We start from the raw sequence: 12,883 nt of genomic DNA, 5'->3' as shown, positions 1-12,883 counted from the left end.
CTTCACAACGATCGACCCCTCCTCCACAGCGATTAGCTTCATAGACTTGCAGTACTAAACGCGACTACCCCGAAAGCGCTGTTGTGCGTGCTTGTTGTGTGAATTGTCTATCAGGCGTAGCTGAAGGTTTCATTTACTCTTAACTAGTTTAGGAGATCACACATTTTGGATTAGAGTTTCAGCTGTACGCTGAATGTTTAGCAAAATTTTGTTGGAGCAAGTGTATAAAACATGCGTGACTGGCGCAATTTATAGCGTATTAGACTTCGAATCTGGGGTTCGCAGGTTCGAGTCCCGCGTCGCGTAAATTTGTTTGAATATCCCGAAACCAACAATTTTGTAACTCGGACAGACCCACATCACCAGCGGAATTATTCTTGACGATCATTTTCATGCGCTTCTTGTGGAGTATATCGCAGGCGATCTGGTTCCTGTGACAAAAGAATAGGCGTATAAGTAAATGGCGCAGCAACGGCATGGAGGTTAAAGTGGCTTGCGAATGTGGCCATTCCCGACATCTCATTTTTGTGAACGTGGCAAGGCTACAATTCTTAGGAAGAAGGCAGAAAAAATATCGTACAGTGGCTCAGCGCCCTGCGCAAGAATGACGCGCCGGATCGCGATCAATGCTAAAACTAAAAGGTTTTGAGATGGCAGAGTCATGTGGACTTGTGGAAAATCCGTTTTCTGCTTCGTCTGTCACTTCCACCTAAAGCACGGCAGGGCTGTAGAAGCCTCCGAACCGCTTAGAGCGGAGGTGCTGCAGCTTATCGTAGAAGGCAGCTGTGTTCAGGGTTTTAATGCTGATCAAACTGGTAAGTCTTAGCTTCAGTTTACAAAAGTAAAGCTTGTAATTCTATTTTATACTGTTCCAAAAGAAGCAAAGGGTATCAAGGCAGCGTGGAATCGCAGCGGAAGTAAGGGCAAAGAAAACTACAGCCATGTTTCTTGGTGATTGGAGTGGCAACAAGCACGGTGCTTTTTTTCGTTTGTGTTTGTGTCTTCACAAAAATGAAAATGACGAGCGCATCAGGTTTGGTACAACTGTTTAGCACGAAATGAAAGTGCTTGAGAACAAGCCACCCTGCCGAATTTACGGTAGCAATATAGTATGGTGGAGTTGACAAACGTTTAATCAAGTTTACGAAATTCCACTTCGCGAACCGATTAAATCGCTGATAATATGCTCTTACTCTGGAATGACTTCAGTGTGCACTGGACCCAGTCTGCTCAAAATTTGGCCACTCTTTCGCCTTCGAAGTATGCGTGTGTATGTCAGGCTGCTGACATATAATGGAATAAACCATTCAAAGGGAATTTTCAACACTGTGAGCCGACATTTTTAAAGAACAGCTGAGCTTCTACAAGACGGTGAGAAAGAGCACCTTCAACGAAAAAAAAGGATCAATGAAGTCAAATATTTTACTACTGGATGAAGAAAGTGCGAGGCGAAAAGTATCTGTTCCAATAAAAGACTTGACAGGGAGAGCTGTCGACATTGGAATATGGAGTGCTGCATCATCTCTCTTATCACCTACCATGCCTACGTCCTTGTAATACCTTCAGCTGTAACGCTAGTAGTCGACGCTTAAAACTCAGATCGTTTGAGTCGCAGGCATTACCTTCGACTCCTTCAGATGATAAGGTGGTGACAGTATCGCAACATGACGTGTGAGTGGGTCTTGGCTCACGCCGAAAACAATCCGAGCCAGAACCGTGGTTCTGCTAGCTACTCAGGTCCCATAATAATTTCTAACTTCCTACAGCCGAAAGGATCACAACAGTGTCTTTTAGCTACGAGCGAAGGACGCGCAAAAGCTTAAAGCATGAGGGAAGAGGGGATCGAACCCCCGACCGCTGGGACTGGAATCCAGCGCTCTATTACTGAGCTATTCCCCCGATACCAAAACCCAATGTCCACACATGCAAACTCCATCCACACACCGATACGCATTCCGAGATCCACAATTTCTACCCACTCACCCCGCTACGTCTCATCCTTCTTTACTTCTACGACGAAACCACGTCACGAGCACCTCGCACACATCTCTCCGCTCATCGAAGCGTCGTGTGAAGTGGCGGAGCCCTTACCGATGCGTCGCAGCAGCTTTAAGGAAAGGAGTTGATGTGGCAATGTGGCATGCGCTGAGTGGGCGGTGATGTAGTAGTTGACGTATGGTGTATGCATGGACGGTAAGTGCGATGTATGCATGTTCGTCCGTATGTTTTTATTGTGGTGTATGTGGTGCTCGTGCTGTGAATGTGTCTCTTGGAGTCGAGGTCCGTAAGCTCCTATAGCTCAGTGGTAGAGCCCTCGCTTCGTAAGCGAAAGGTCGGCGGTTCGATCCCGCCTGGGGGCTCTTCTTTTGCCTCTCCTGCCTCACTACTTCCTTACCGATGCCTTCAGCTTATCAGCTTGCTAGTTTGCTAGTTTGCTATTGTGCACTTTGCGTGACCAGCCTGTCCGTAGCCACACTCAATGCTCGCTCTGTTGTACGCTGACCGCTCTTCATTATTGTTCCACCAGATCTAATACCTAGACACCAACATTTAGATATTCCAGATGAATTCTTGGTGTTGCGGCTGCTCGACGCCGTAGGTAAAGTCGTGCCGAAGACTGCTGTCGCGTGTGAATCGTGTCTGTGACAATATATAAGAAGATATCATCACGAGCAGCAACAATTGTCGGATCCGCTAGCATGATGTCACTGAGTCTGACCGTGCAAGTTGCCCCCCCCCCTGTTGAGAGTATTATGTACGAGATGATATCCGTGGCGGGTAGAACATAAGCAGCGTACGTAGGTGGTGGCCAACATGCCACCAGCCGAAGACATGCAGAGGTGAAAGACGCTGAATGCTTTGACGATTGAAGATTGTGCTGCCGGCGAGTGTGGATGTTCTCTCTTAGTGTTGTCAGTATTTGATAAAGGCGTGCGGTATGCGCCGTATCTATGGGTAGTAGCACAGGTCGTGACGGTATGTGCGGGGTGGTCGTGAGTTTGGTTTGGTTGATTTGAATCTGATGAGGGTGGGAGTGGAAATCTATGTTTTTTGTTCAATAACGATGACAGCTTGGCCGAGTTGTTAAGGCGTTAGCCTGCTAAGTTAATGGGGCAACCCGCGTGAGTTCGAATCTCACAGCTGTCGTTTTCCCTTACCTCAGCAGACTCGCGGTAGCAAAAGCGGCTATTTCCTGGCCTGCTGACCAGGTAGATAGATACCTCTGCTTGTTGCTGGATAGTGTTCCCGACCAACACACGTGGCCAAGCGTGTGAAGACATTGCGCAGCTAATCTGGAAATGCTGGTGGATGCCCGAACTGGGCTAGTAGTCCTTCCCTTTTCGACGAAAGTGGTTCTGGATGTGAGGTGCAAGGCTAGCAGCTATATGTCGGTGACGCAGGTCGTGTGGTAGGACCACTTCGGTGGTCATCCGTAAAAATTGGAACGATACAGAGAAGATTAGCATGGCCCCTGCGCAAGGATGACACGCATAAATCGAGAAGTATCGCACTTTTTGCTTGGTGGCGTGGTCGTGTGCTCGGCCGATGGTGAGCATTGTAACCGTGCGGCTGTTAAAGTGGGAAGACGGACTGAGCAACAAAGGTCACGCAAAAACTTAAAGCATGAGGGAAGAGGGGAATGAGCCCCCGACCTTCACCACCACTTTTGCTGTTATTCACCGTATTTGCTGCACTTACGCGACGATGTCGCTTCTTTCCTGGACGCGAAGGCGGCGGGCGGTCTTGCAACGCGTTCTTCATGTGCAGGTGGGGAAGGATGTCGAGGCGACTATGTCAGTCACCATGCCACACATGGAAACACGATTACTCACGCCCGTCGTGAGTCACGTTACACAGGTACCTGGTGTCAGTAGAATAGACGTTAGTAATGCAGCCGTAGGCGAACGATGACACCTATAAATGTACCGCCGATTCCTTGTCGAGCACTCGGGGGCTGGACGTATGCAATATTTCAGAATTGAGACGCATCAGTAATATGTGCAGAGGTCAGTGGCCATTGAGGCTCCGACATAAGGGCCTTTAAAGCTGGTTGTGTCTATGCTATACTCATCAGTACAGTCTCAGCCGCTGCCCCAACCTTCACCTCAAAATTTGTACACTGTTTTGCCTCAATAAGGAAGTCCTGGATGAGTCTGAAACACCTGCAACATCGTCGAAGCCGCTGATATGAATACAATTTAAAAGTACTTGTCGTGACAGAGGTTGGACCACAACTAAAATTAAATGACTTATGTAGTGTTGGAAATCCCACGTGAACTCTAGCTACAAATGTAGTTAGGATGTTCCCACAACAATACGTCTACTAGGATAATAAACGATCGTTTGGGCGGACCTGAAGACCCCAGTTCTGCCCTTGCACCGGGACAAACTGGACCTTGTAAACTACTTATATAGGCCAACCGGTAAAAATAAGAACACGCTACTAGCACGAGCAAAGCTAGCAGGTGTTTTGAATCCTCGTGGTCCCAACAGCGGAAGGGTACCAGGCACGGGTAAGCCTTTTACGAGATCACCGAGTGTTCAACACTCGGTAGGAAGAATAAAAGGGGGGCAATTAAAGCACTCCCAGTCGTGCAAATAGGCAACAATAAGCCGTCACGTAAAACCTCCCGATAATAATCGGCCAATACACAAAGTCTCTTGGCCTTGCCGGATGAACCCTCGCTACAGAGCTTCGAGCTCACCGACAGGCATAACACACTCAAACAAGCTTGACCTGACGCTTACCTTGAAGCCGGACGTCGCTCTGTGTGCTTGAGTGGAAATTCTGTTCTGTATTTAAGCTTACTCTCTCGCGTCTATTCCTAATAAGAAGTCCTAATCAAGTATACAAATATCAAGTGAACAATGATCCGTTATGGATCTTCTTGCACGTCAAGCGTCGTCTGCACCGTCGCATGAGCATCTTTAACGGTCCGCGCCCTGTCCCAGACGGTGAACGTGTCTTCCAAAGGTCGCTGAGTCTTCCGTGAACTCACCCCAACCGCCACTGAGGGTTCGTACCGTAGATGGTCCGCTGAATGCGAATCCGGCCAGTCCATTATTAATAATAAGTACAGCCTGGATTCAGTGACATATGGCCGTATCCGATACTTGTTGAACATTCGGAGGTGACGCCGTCGAGTCCCTGGCACCTTGGCGTCTCCGTACATCACCTGACCGAGGGTTCGTCGCTTGAACATCTTGGGCGGTGTCACGTCTTTGTCGACGGGTGATAATCCGCAACTACGGAGAAATCACTACACCAAAACTGCCCCTGTCGCGATGGAAGCCACGGTACTGGTGCCCGTTGTGACATTTCTTCATTCTCCAATTCACCATCTCGCCACCGTATGTCCAAGCGTCTGAATCGAGCCGTGTCCGACGCTTTTCAGCGTCTCAATCCTCGTAGACGTCGCGAACGTGAGCAGCTGGAGGTACGTAAGCCCATCCTTCTCCTGAATCATCGGTACCTTGCTCATCACCTCGCACTACGACGGGGAGTGCTGCAGGAGCTACCACAGGGAGTGAAGAGTCCGGGGCAGCGGGCGCCGGAGGGTCGGTTGATGACGCCGCTGTCGGAGGAAGTGTAGCAGACTGAGGGGCGTTCGAACCCTCGGTCTTGCCCTCCTAAGAAACAAGTCGAGTGCGTCGCGCCTCCTCTCCACGGCGATATACACACTCAGCGTCGCCTCGAGACTGCCGTTGGTTTCGATGATGTCCTCGCTGCGATGCAACCTGTTCCTGACGCGCTGTCGGCATTACCCGAACGAGTTGCCGACTTGGAGCGTCAGTTGCGGTTTGCTCAGTCCGAGGCTGCTGCCGCCGTACGTTCGGTGGCACCCCACATCATGGCTCGTGAGAACGCGGAGACATTCCTTAAGGCTGGCAACGCTGAGATTGAAGCTTAACATCACAACGTCAAGATCCTTCGCGAGTCGAACGCCAAGAACGACGCCATGCTCGCAAGTGCTCAAGTCACTATGGAGCGACACGCAGAGGATTTGAATCGTCTTCACTGCGAGGTCCAAGCTCGGGATGTCTTCATCAGCACTTTGCAAAAGAAGCTGGCTCGCGAACGCGAGGTGTACAAGTCTTCTATTGGAGCGAATACCGAGCAGACTCGGAAGCTTCACCTTCTTCTGGTAAAGCTTGCCCAGGGCATGTACGCTGATAACGACACGCTCAAGGTCCTCGAAAACCAGCAAGACCGTAACACTCGCCTCCTCCAAGCGAATCGTACCCTCCGTGCACACGTGAGTCTGGCAGGGATGGATCCCGAGGTACTTCGTCTGGCTGTTGAAGGTACGCTCTTAATGTCGCTCCTTCCACCGTGTGTTCAGCAACTAACGTTCGTTCACAATCCTTCGTGATAGGTCTGACTGCGGGTGAGCTGGACCTGTACGCGCTGGACTTGGATCAGGAGACGTTAGTCGCTTTGCGTCGCATTCAGTCTGCCACCGCGTCTTCGGACGATCCTCAAGCCCTTCCTGCAGCTTTGGCCACAGCCGCTCACCAAGTGGCCCATGGGAAGTCCCATAAGCGTCTTAGACCAGGTGGCGGGGATTCAGACGACGAGTCGGAAGACTCTGACGAAGACAAGGCTTCAATCCCAACGGACAAGGCCAGTACTTCGATGGCAGCTGCCGGTCTCGGTGATACGCCACCTGCCGATACTTCAACGCCCAAGTCTGCTCGTAGATCGCTGTTCGGCCCGAAGGCGTGGAAGAAGGCGACCCTGAAGAAGCGCAAGAAATCTCGCCCTCATTCTCCTGCTAAGTCGCCCCGACGTCATATGAAGACTCGGCCCCAGTCTGTACCGTCTTCTCCAAGTTCATGGTCGCCACCTCCTACACCAGCGTCTTCCTCGACTCCCGCCGTAGTCGACCTCAGTGGCGACCAGAGTGACGTGGACATGGGGACTGCTGATTCAAGTAGCGTCCCTTCGGTTCGAGAAACTGCTACAGAGCCTTCGGGTAAAGATGTGACCCCTGGAGATCACGACGATGTTCCCAATTCTCCTGACGCGGCCTTCCGCCTCCGCCTTCAGGGTCCACCCGATGTGGTCGAGCCACCAGCTTCAACGATTTCACCTTCTCCAGCCGACATACGTGCTGCTGAAGAAGCCCTGCGCGAGGCCGAGCAAATGCGGCTCATGTTTGGCTCAAGTGACGAAGGTGAAGAGTCGGACCAAACTGTCCCACAAGGCAAGTCTGCTTCGGCGTCTGCCGCGACGTCCAAGGCAGTTGAAGTCTCGGGGAGTGGTTTCTACAGCAGGGTCTGCCCCTGTTGAAGCTGCTTCACTAGCTTCTGTGTCTTCGAAGTCGGCTCCGACTGTCCCCACGGCTGATGTACCAAGCGTGTCTTCGCCCGACGTTTCTATGGAGATTGATGACGATGGACATGCTGATGACGATCGTGGAGATGACGTGGATGACAACGAACTTTCGGTGGATGAATCTCCTGATGCTAGCAGTGGTGGCGATGATGTTTCGCCACCTACCGATCATTCATGCGCACTCGATGACGAAGATATTGAAGATTCCGAGAGAAATTGGAGCAATCTTGGTCCAGCTCGTCCTCCGACTCCACCTCGGCCTAATCCTTCACCGATGATGACTTCCCCAATCATCGCTGCCGGTCCGCCTCCTTCGCCACCAGCAAGTCCCCTGGCACCAGCATCTTCTCCTCCTGTTTCAGTGTCTCCTCGTCCGCCTATTTAGACTCTCGATGCTGGACCTGGATGCATGATTACGGCAACCTACACTTCGGTGCCACGTCGTGGTGGTGCACCGTCGGTTAAGCCGTTGCCTCACCGAGTGTTGTCTGGTGCTCGCCCTACGGTGCCGGCTTCGTCCACCCTGCCACCGTGGGTTCTTCCGTATGTGGACATGGAGTTTACCGATGCAGGCGCCAAGAAGTGTTTCGAGCGACTCTTAAGCTTAACGCTCCCCAAACCAGCTGGTGAGGTGACCGTGCGTACAGCGTTGGAGGGTCTCCAAGCGTTCTTTGATTACTCGCATCCTGTTCACCCGTACCAGCAGCTTCGGCAGCTCTATCCTCTTCAAGCTTGTCTCTTTGACTCTGTCGACTTCAATTCAAGCGTCCCCATCTCCAAGCGTGCTCCGATTGAGACCCGTCTCAAGATGATCTGGGCGAACCTTCGGGGTGACGGCGGTAAGCAAGGTGACCTCGGGTTCGCATTGTGGGAGCGTCTCCACTGGCTTCCGTTAGCTGGTATTGAACGAGGTCTCGCTGAAGAAGCTAAAAAGGTTGGCCACGACAAGGAACGCTTGAAGGAACTGAGAGCTGTGTTGAAGAAGCTCTTCAGTGAGCGCGACCGTCGTGCCGATCGTCTTCGTAACAAGTACTGTGAGCAGTACAAGGCGTGGAGTCGTGACTCGGTTCCCTCTGGTACTTCTGGCGCGCCGTTCATTCGTCCCAAGTTGCTCTTGGAGCCGTCGAAGCCGTGGTACCCCCATTGAAAACTTGTCGTTCGCACCTCGGACATCTGACTGGCTTTCCGAAGTTCCGGCTCTCGACGCTCGTCAGCCATGGCGTACTGGATGGATGAATGCGCCACATCAGCACCCGTACAACACTACGTACTTCCCGTGCCAGCGTAATCCGGAGCTCTTCAATCCTCGTGGTACGCGTTTCGTGAATGTGTACCGAAGCGTAGTCGTTGACCCGTCTCTCGATTCAACCGAACTTATTCCGACCTGGCGCTCGTTGTTTGACTCGCCACCGGGTACTCCACGTCCAGCTCTAGTTGCTGCTCCTGTTGAAGCTGGTACCGAGGATTCGCAGGGTCCGGCTTCAGCTCCAGCTGCCGAGGCTCCGGTTCCTGATGAAAAGGAGAAGGACAGTGGTGACTCGACTTCGTTGGCACTCTTGGCCTCCGCGGCCAGGCACTTGGAATCGATTTGAATCCTCGCTGCACGTTCCACGACGCTCTCCAGCATCTCAGCTAACTGTTGAGGTGTCCCGCGTGACTTCGTTTTCAGTGGTCGCTCCGCGGTCGGCATTCATGTTTTCTTATTCTTAATCCACTTCCACATCGTAATCATGTTCATGTTGTTCTTCAAATGCATATACAATTTGTTGTTGCAGTAACGTTTTTCGTCTGTTACCACAGGCTGCATCGCCCTGTGGACAGTTCACACGTGATCCAGTCACGCTAGTCTTCGTCCGCCACTTGCGTCATCTGCAGCCGGTTCTCGCTCTTCTTGGCTCGCAAATAGTCGTACAGCAGACCTCCACATGACAAGTTGGATGCTGGTTCCCAAGTTGGATCTTCATAGCCCACCCACTTGACTTTGAACTCGCGTACAGCACGCTCCGTGCTCGTCGTCAGTGGTGTTCTGTCATCGAGGATGGCCTCGACTTCATATTCACCGGCAACTTGATCTGGTTGCCAGCTGTCCTCAGGCAACAGTTCCTCATCGAAGTCGAGTCTTGCTTCATTAGTCGCGTCTAGTACCAACCGAGTGCACGGTCGACTGTTGAACTCGTTGACAGCCTTGAGCCTCGACACATGCACTACTGGGTAGAAGCGATACCCACTTCGGCCAGGCAGTTCCAGCTCGTACGCAAACTCTTTCACCTTGCGCTTGATCCGAAATGGTCCATGCCATCGGTGAGCTAATTTCTTTGTCAAGCCCGGTTTGACGCGCTCCATGTACAATCACGCCCGGCTCCCAATCTCAAAAAGAGATCTCGGTGGAGCTCTTGCAGGATCTTCCATCTCTTCCGAAGCTTCTGGAGGTTCTGCCGAGTGTTCGTTTCCACTAGGTTGAGGTACAGCAGCTTTTTCTAGTCGACTCAGGGCATCATTATGCTTTTTAGACCTTCGCTCCTTTTCTACAGCCTGATAATCGTTGGCCATAGTGAGGGCGACCTCATGTTGTCGATTGATCTCACGCCGCCACGCCAGTGCGTCAGACTGCTTGCCGAGTCCTCGTTTGAGTGATGACGACATTGCCCGCAACGTCGACTGAGCGGCTCAACCGTGAACGAGGTAAAACGGCGTTTCCTTCCTCGTAGTGTCCTGAGAAGTATTAATAGCAAATACTAGCTTCTCCGCGATTTCGTCCCAATCTTGCTGTAGAGGGTCTTCCGCGTACACTCGTACGGATCCATCACTGACTTCACCGAGCGTTCCTGCTGTCCATTAGCCTGTGGCTGATAGCTCAACGTTGCTCGTGATCTTGACTGCACCATCTCTGCAAACGCTTGGAAACCCTCGCTCATGAAGCGTGGGTCGCGGTCGTGCCTTATTAATGATGGGGCTCCGAACCGTCTGTACACACATTCTTCGAGCACTTGAGCAACACTCAGCGCAGTTGTATCTGACATAGCCTTGGCAATGACGAATCCTGTGAACGAGCACTGAAATAGGAGTAACGCAGTGTTGCCCCTGCGAGATTTCGGTAGTGGGATCACAATATCCATTGAGATGATCTGGAGCGGTCGTACGGCTAATACATTGCCAGGCGAGTATCCACGAAGCTGCGGACGGCTTTTACTCGAGCTGCAATCCGGACATGACTTCACATGCTTCTCCACGTCAGCGTACAAGCCGATCCAATAATAATCGGACTTAACGCGATGGAACGTTCTCACCACACCTTGATGTCCTCCTTCCAGCGAGTCGTGACAGTTCTGCAAGACCTCTTGAATCATCGTTGTTGGTACCACAAGCCGCAGCTTGGTCTCCTCTTGCCAACCGTGGTCGTACCGACGATTGAATCCAAGATAGTGAAGCTCGCCGTCTTCAGACAATACGAACCGGTCAGCATACTTCCAGGCATCTCGAGCTTCTTTGTAACTCAGCTCTTCTGCTTGGCCCTGAAGCACCTTCTTGATGTTAAACCACTTCTGCTCCTCGTCTTGTGCCACCAGTATCCGTCTGCGTCGTTCCCGCTGTATCGCTACCGGGTCAACATCTTCCGCATCGGGAAATGCCGCTGGTACAGTCTTGTGAGAATGGTCTGGCAAATCTTCGCCGATTGAATCTTCGGTGGACGTTTCTCGTCGTTCTTCATTCTGTTCTTGAGCTTTTGAGACCTCCTCCGAGTGTTCATCTGCAAACCAGACGCGTTTCTTGGCTTTCGTCTGTCGCCGAGTCATCACTGCTATATTACCATAATCGCACTTTGGTGAGCTGTAATCAACCACGAAATTTTTTGCAAGTCTCCACTTTGAAGACTCGCTGCCTGACAGTACATGTACTTGACGCTCTGCTCCTCGTGACGAGACATCTACCGAGTCTTCATCCGGCTCGTAGATCATTTCCTGGATGCGGTTCAGCGATGCCAATTCCGACTTGCGAGTTTCAGCCAAGATGACCCGACTGACTTTTGATTCCAGCGCTTCAGTGGCTAACGAATCCGCGGCAGCGTTGTATTCTCGTACAACGTGGAGATATTTAACTGATCGAAGCTTGGCCGTGAGTTCCTTGTGAGTATTCAGCAGCGCTAGCAAAGTTTCCTTCCTGCATGCGATCACCCCTAGTGATTGTTGAATCGCGAGCCTTGAGTCACCAACGATGACTAAATCCTCGGCACCGTGCGCAATAGCAGCCTTCACACCGTTTATCATTCCTGTGTACTCTGCCTCATTCACCGTGGTGGCCGAAAGGTAAGCGTTTGTAGCAATCACTACCTTCCACTCAGGAAGGCTCCACAGCACCCATGAACAACTCCCGTAGCCACCGTACTTCTCTGTCTTCGCTGATCCGTCAAACGACATGACGAATCCGCTGTAATTACGGGAAATCCTGGCGTACAGCAACGCGGGGTCCATTCGAATAGTCGGGGAACCCTTGTTTGGAGGCGCCACCGGCGCGAGCGAGTCTTCCAGGTCGACGAAGCTCGTGATGCTTGATTGCAGTAGCTGCGCGAAAGCGACATCCTTCTCCTTCACGCGCTGCACCTTCAGGTGCCACTGCGATAGCAGCACTGCGAACTGGACCGCGCGTCCGAAGAGTGACTTCGACTTATGCACCCACTCTAACGTCGAGAATCGTGTATAGACATGTAGCGTCTTTCCTGCCAGCTGGACGTAACAGATCTGCGACAGCAGAAGTAACGCCAAAACTTCCTTCTCAGCAGGATGGTAGTTCATTTCGGCCTCCTTGAGCACCCGACCGAGGAACCGTACGGGGTGTAACTTGCCTTCATGTTCTTGCATTAGCGTAGTGCTCAACGCCCATTCATTCGCAAAGAGCATGACGTGAACTTCTTTCGACCGATCGAAGTGCCTGAGGATGGGTGAATGTGAAACACTTGTCTTCAATTTTTCGAAGGAACGACGTGCCACAGAAAGGCCACCTTCAACGACAAAGTCTTCATCCTTGAGCTGGTACAGCGCCGCACCGTAGATCGCGAAGTCTTGAATGAAGCGGCTGTAGTAATTAACTGCTCCAAGAAACGACTGCATGCCCTTCTTGCTCGTTGGAAACGAAAGCTCGGTGGTGGCTGCAAGCTTTTTGGGGTCAGCCTTGATGCCTTCTGGCGAAATTTTATGCGACAGAAAGTCCACCTTGGGTTGGCAAAAGATGCTCTTGGTGAAGCTAATGCTGATCCGACACTGTGCAAATCTTGCTAGCAATCGGTCCGGCGTCGCCAGGCAGCTGTCGAAATCCTCGCCACCGAAGCAAATGTCATCCACAAACGACCGTCGACCAAATACAGGTAGCAGCGATGATTCGTCTGGTTCCCCGTTCGTAAACATTCAGCGACGGGGCTGTTGACGAGCTGTAGTACAGGGTCGGTCTCTACCGGTGCTTCGCGGTCTGCCGCGAACTTCGTTTGAAACGAACCCTCGGCGCTTGGCCCACGACGTTCCTTGGCCTGCTCTTCAGCTAAACGCATCCTCT

General features: G+C 51.8%; 1 non-coding gene across 1 annotated transcript; it reads left to right on the top strand.

Annotated features, from left to right (window-relative positions):
• Positions 1–233: 233 nt before the first annotated feature.
• Positions 234–306, top strand: PITG_29677. The gene has a single exon. It is a non-coding gene; the product is annotated as a tRNA-Arg (tRNA).
• The last annotated feature ends 12,577 nt before the right edge of the window (positions 307–12,883 follow it).

Source organism: Phytophthora infestans, genomic scaffold (assembly GCF_000142945.1).
Source record: "Phytophthora infestans T30-4 supercont1.65 genomic scaffold, whole genome shotgun sequence".
Lineage (NCBI taxonomy): Eukaryota > Oomycota > Peronosporomycetes > Peronosporales > Peronosporaceae > Phytophthora > Phytophthora infestans.
Note: the sequence above shows the minus strand (reverse complement) of the source record. Positions and strands in the feature narration are given on the sequence as shown.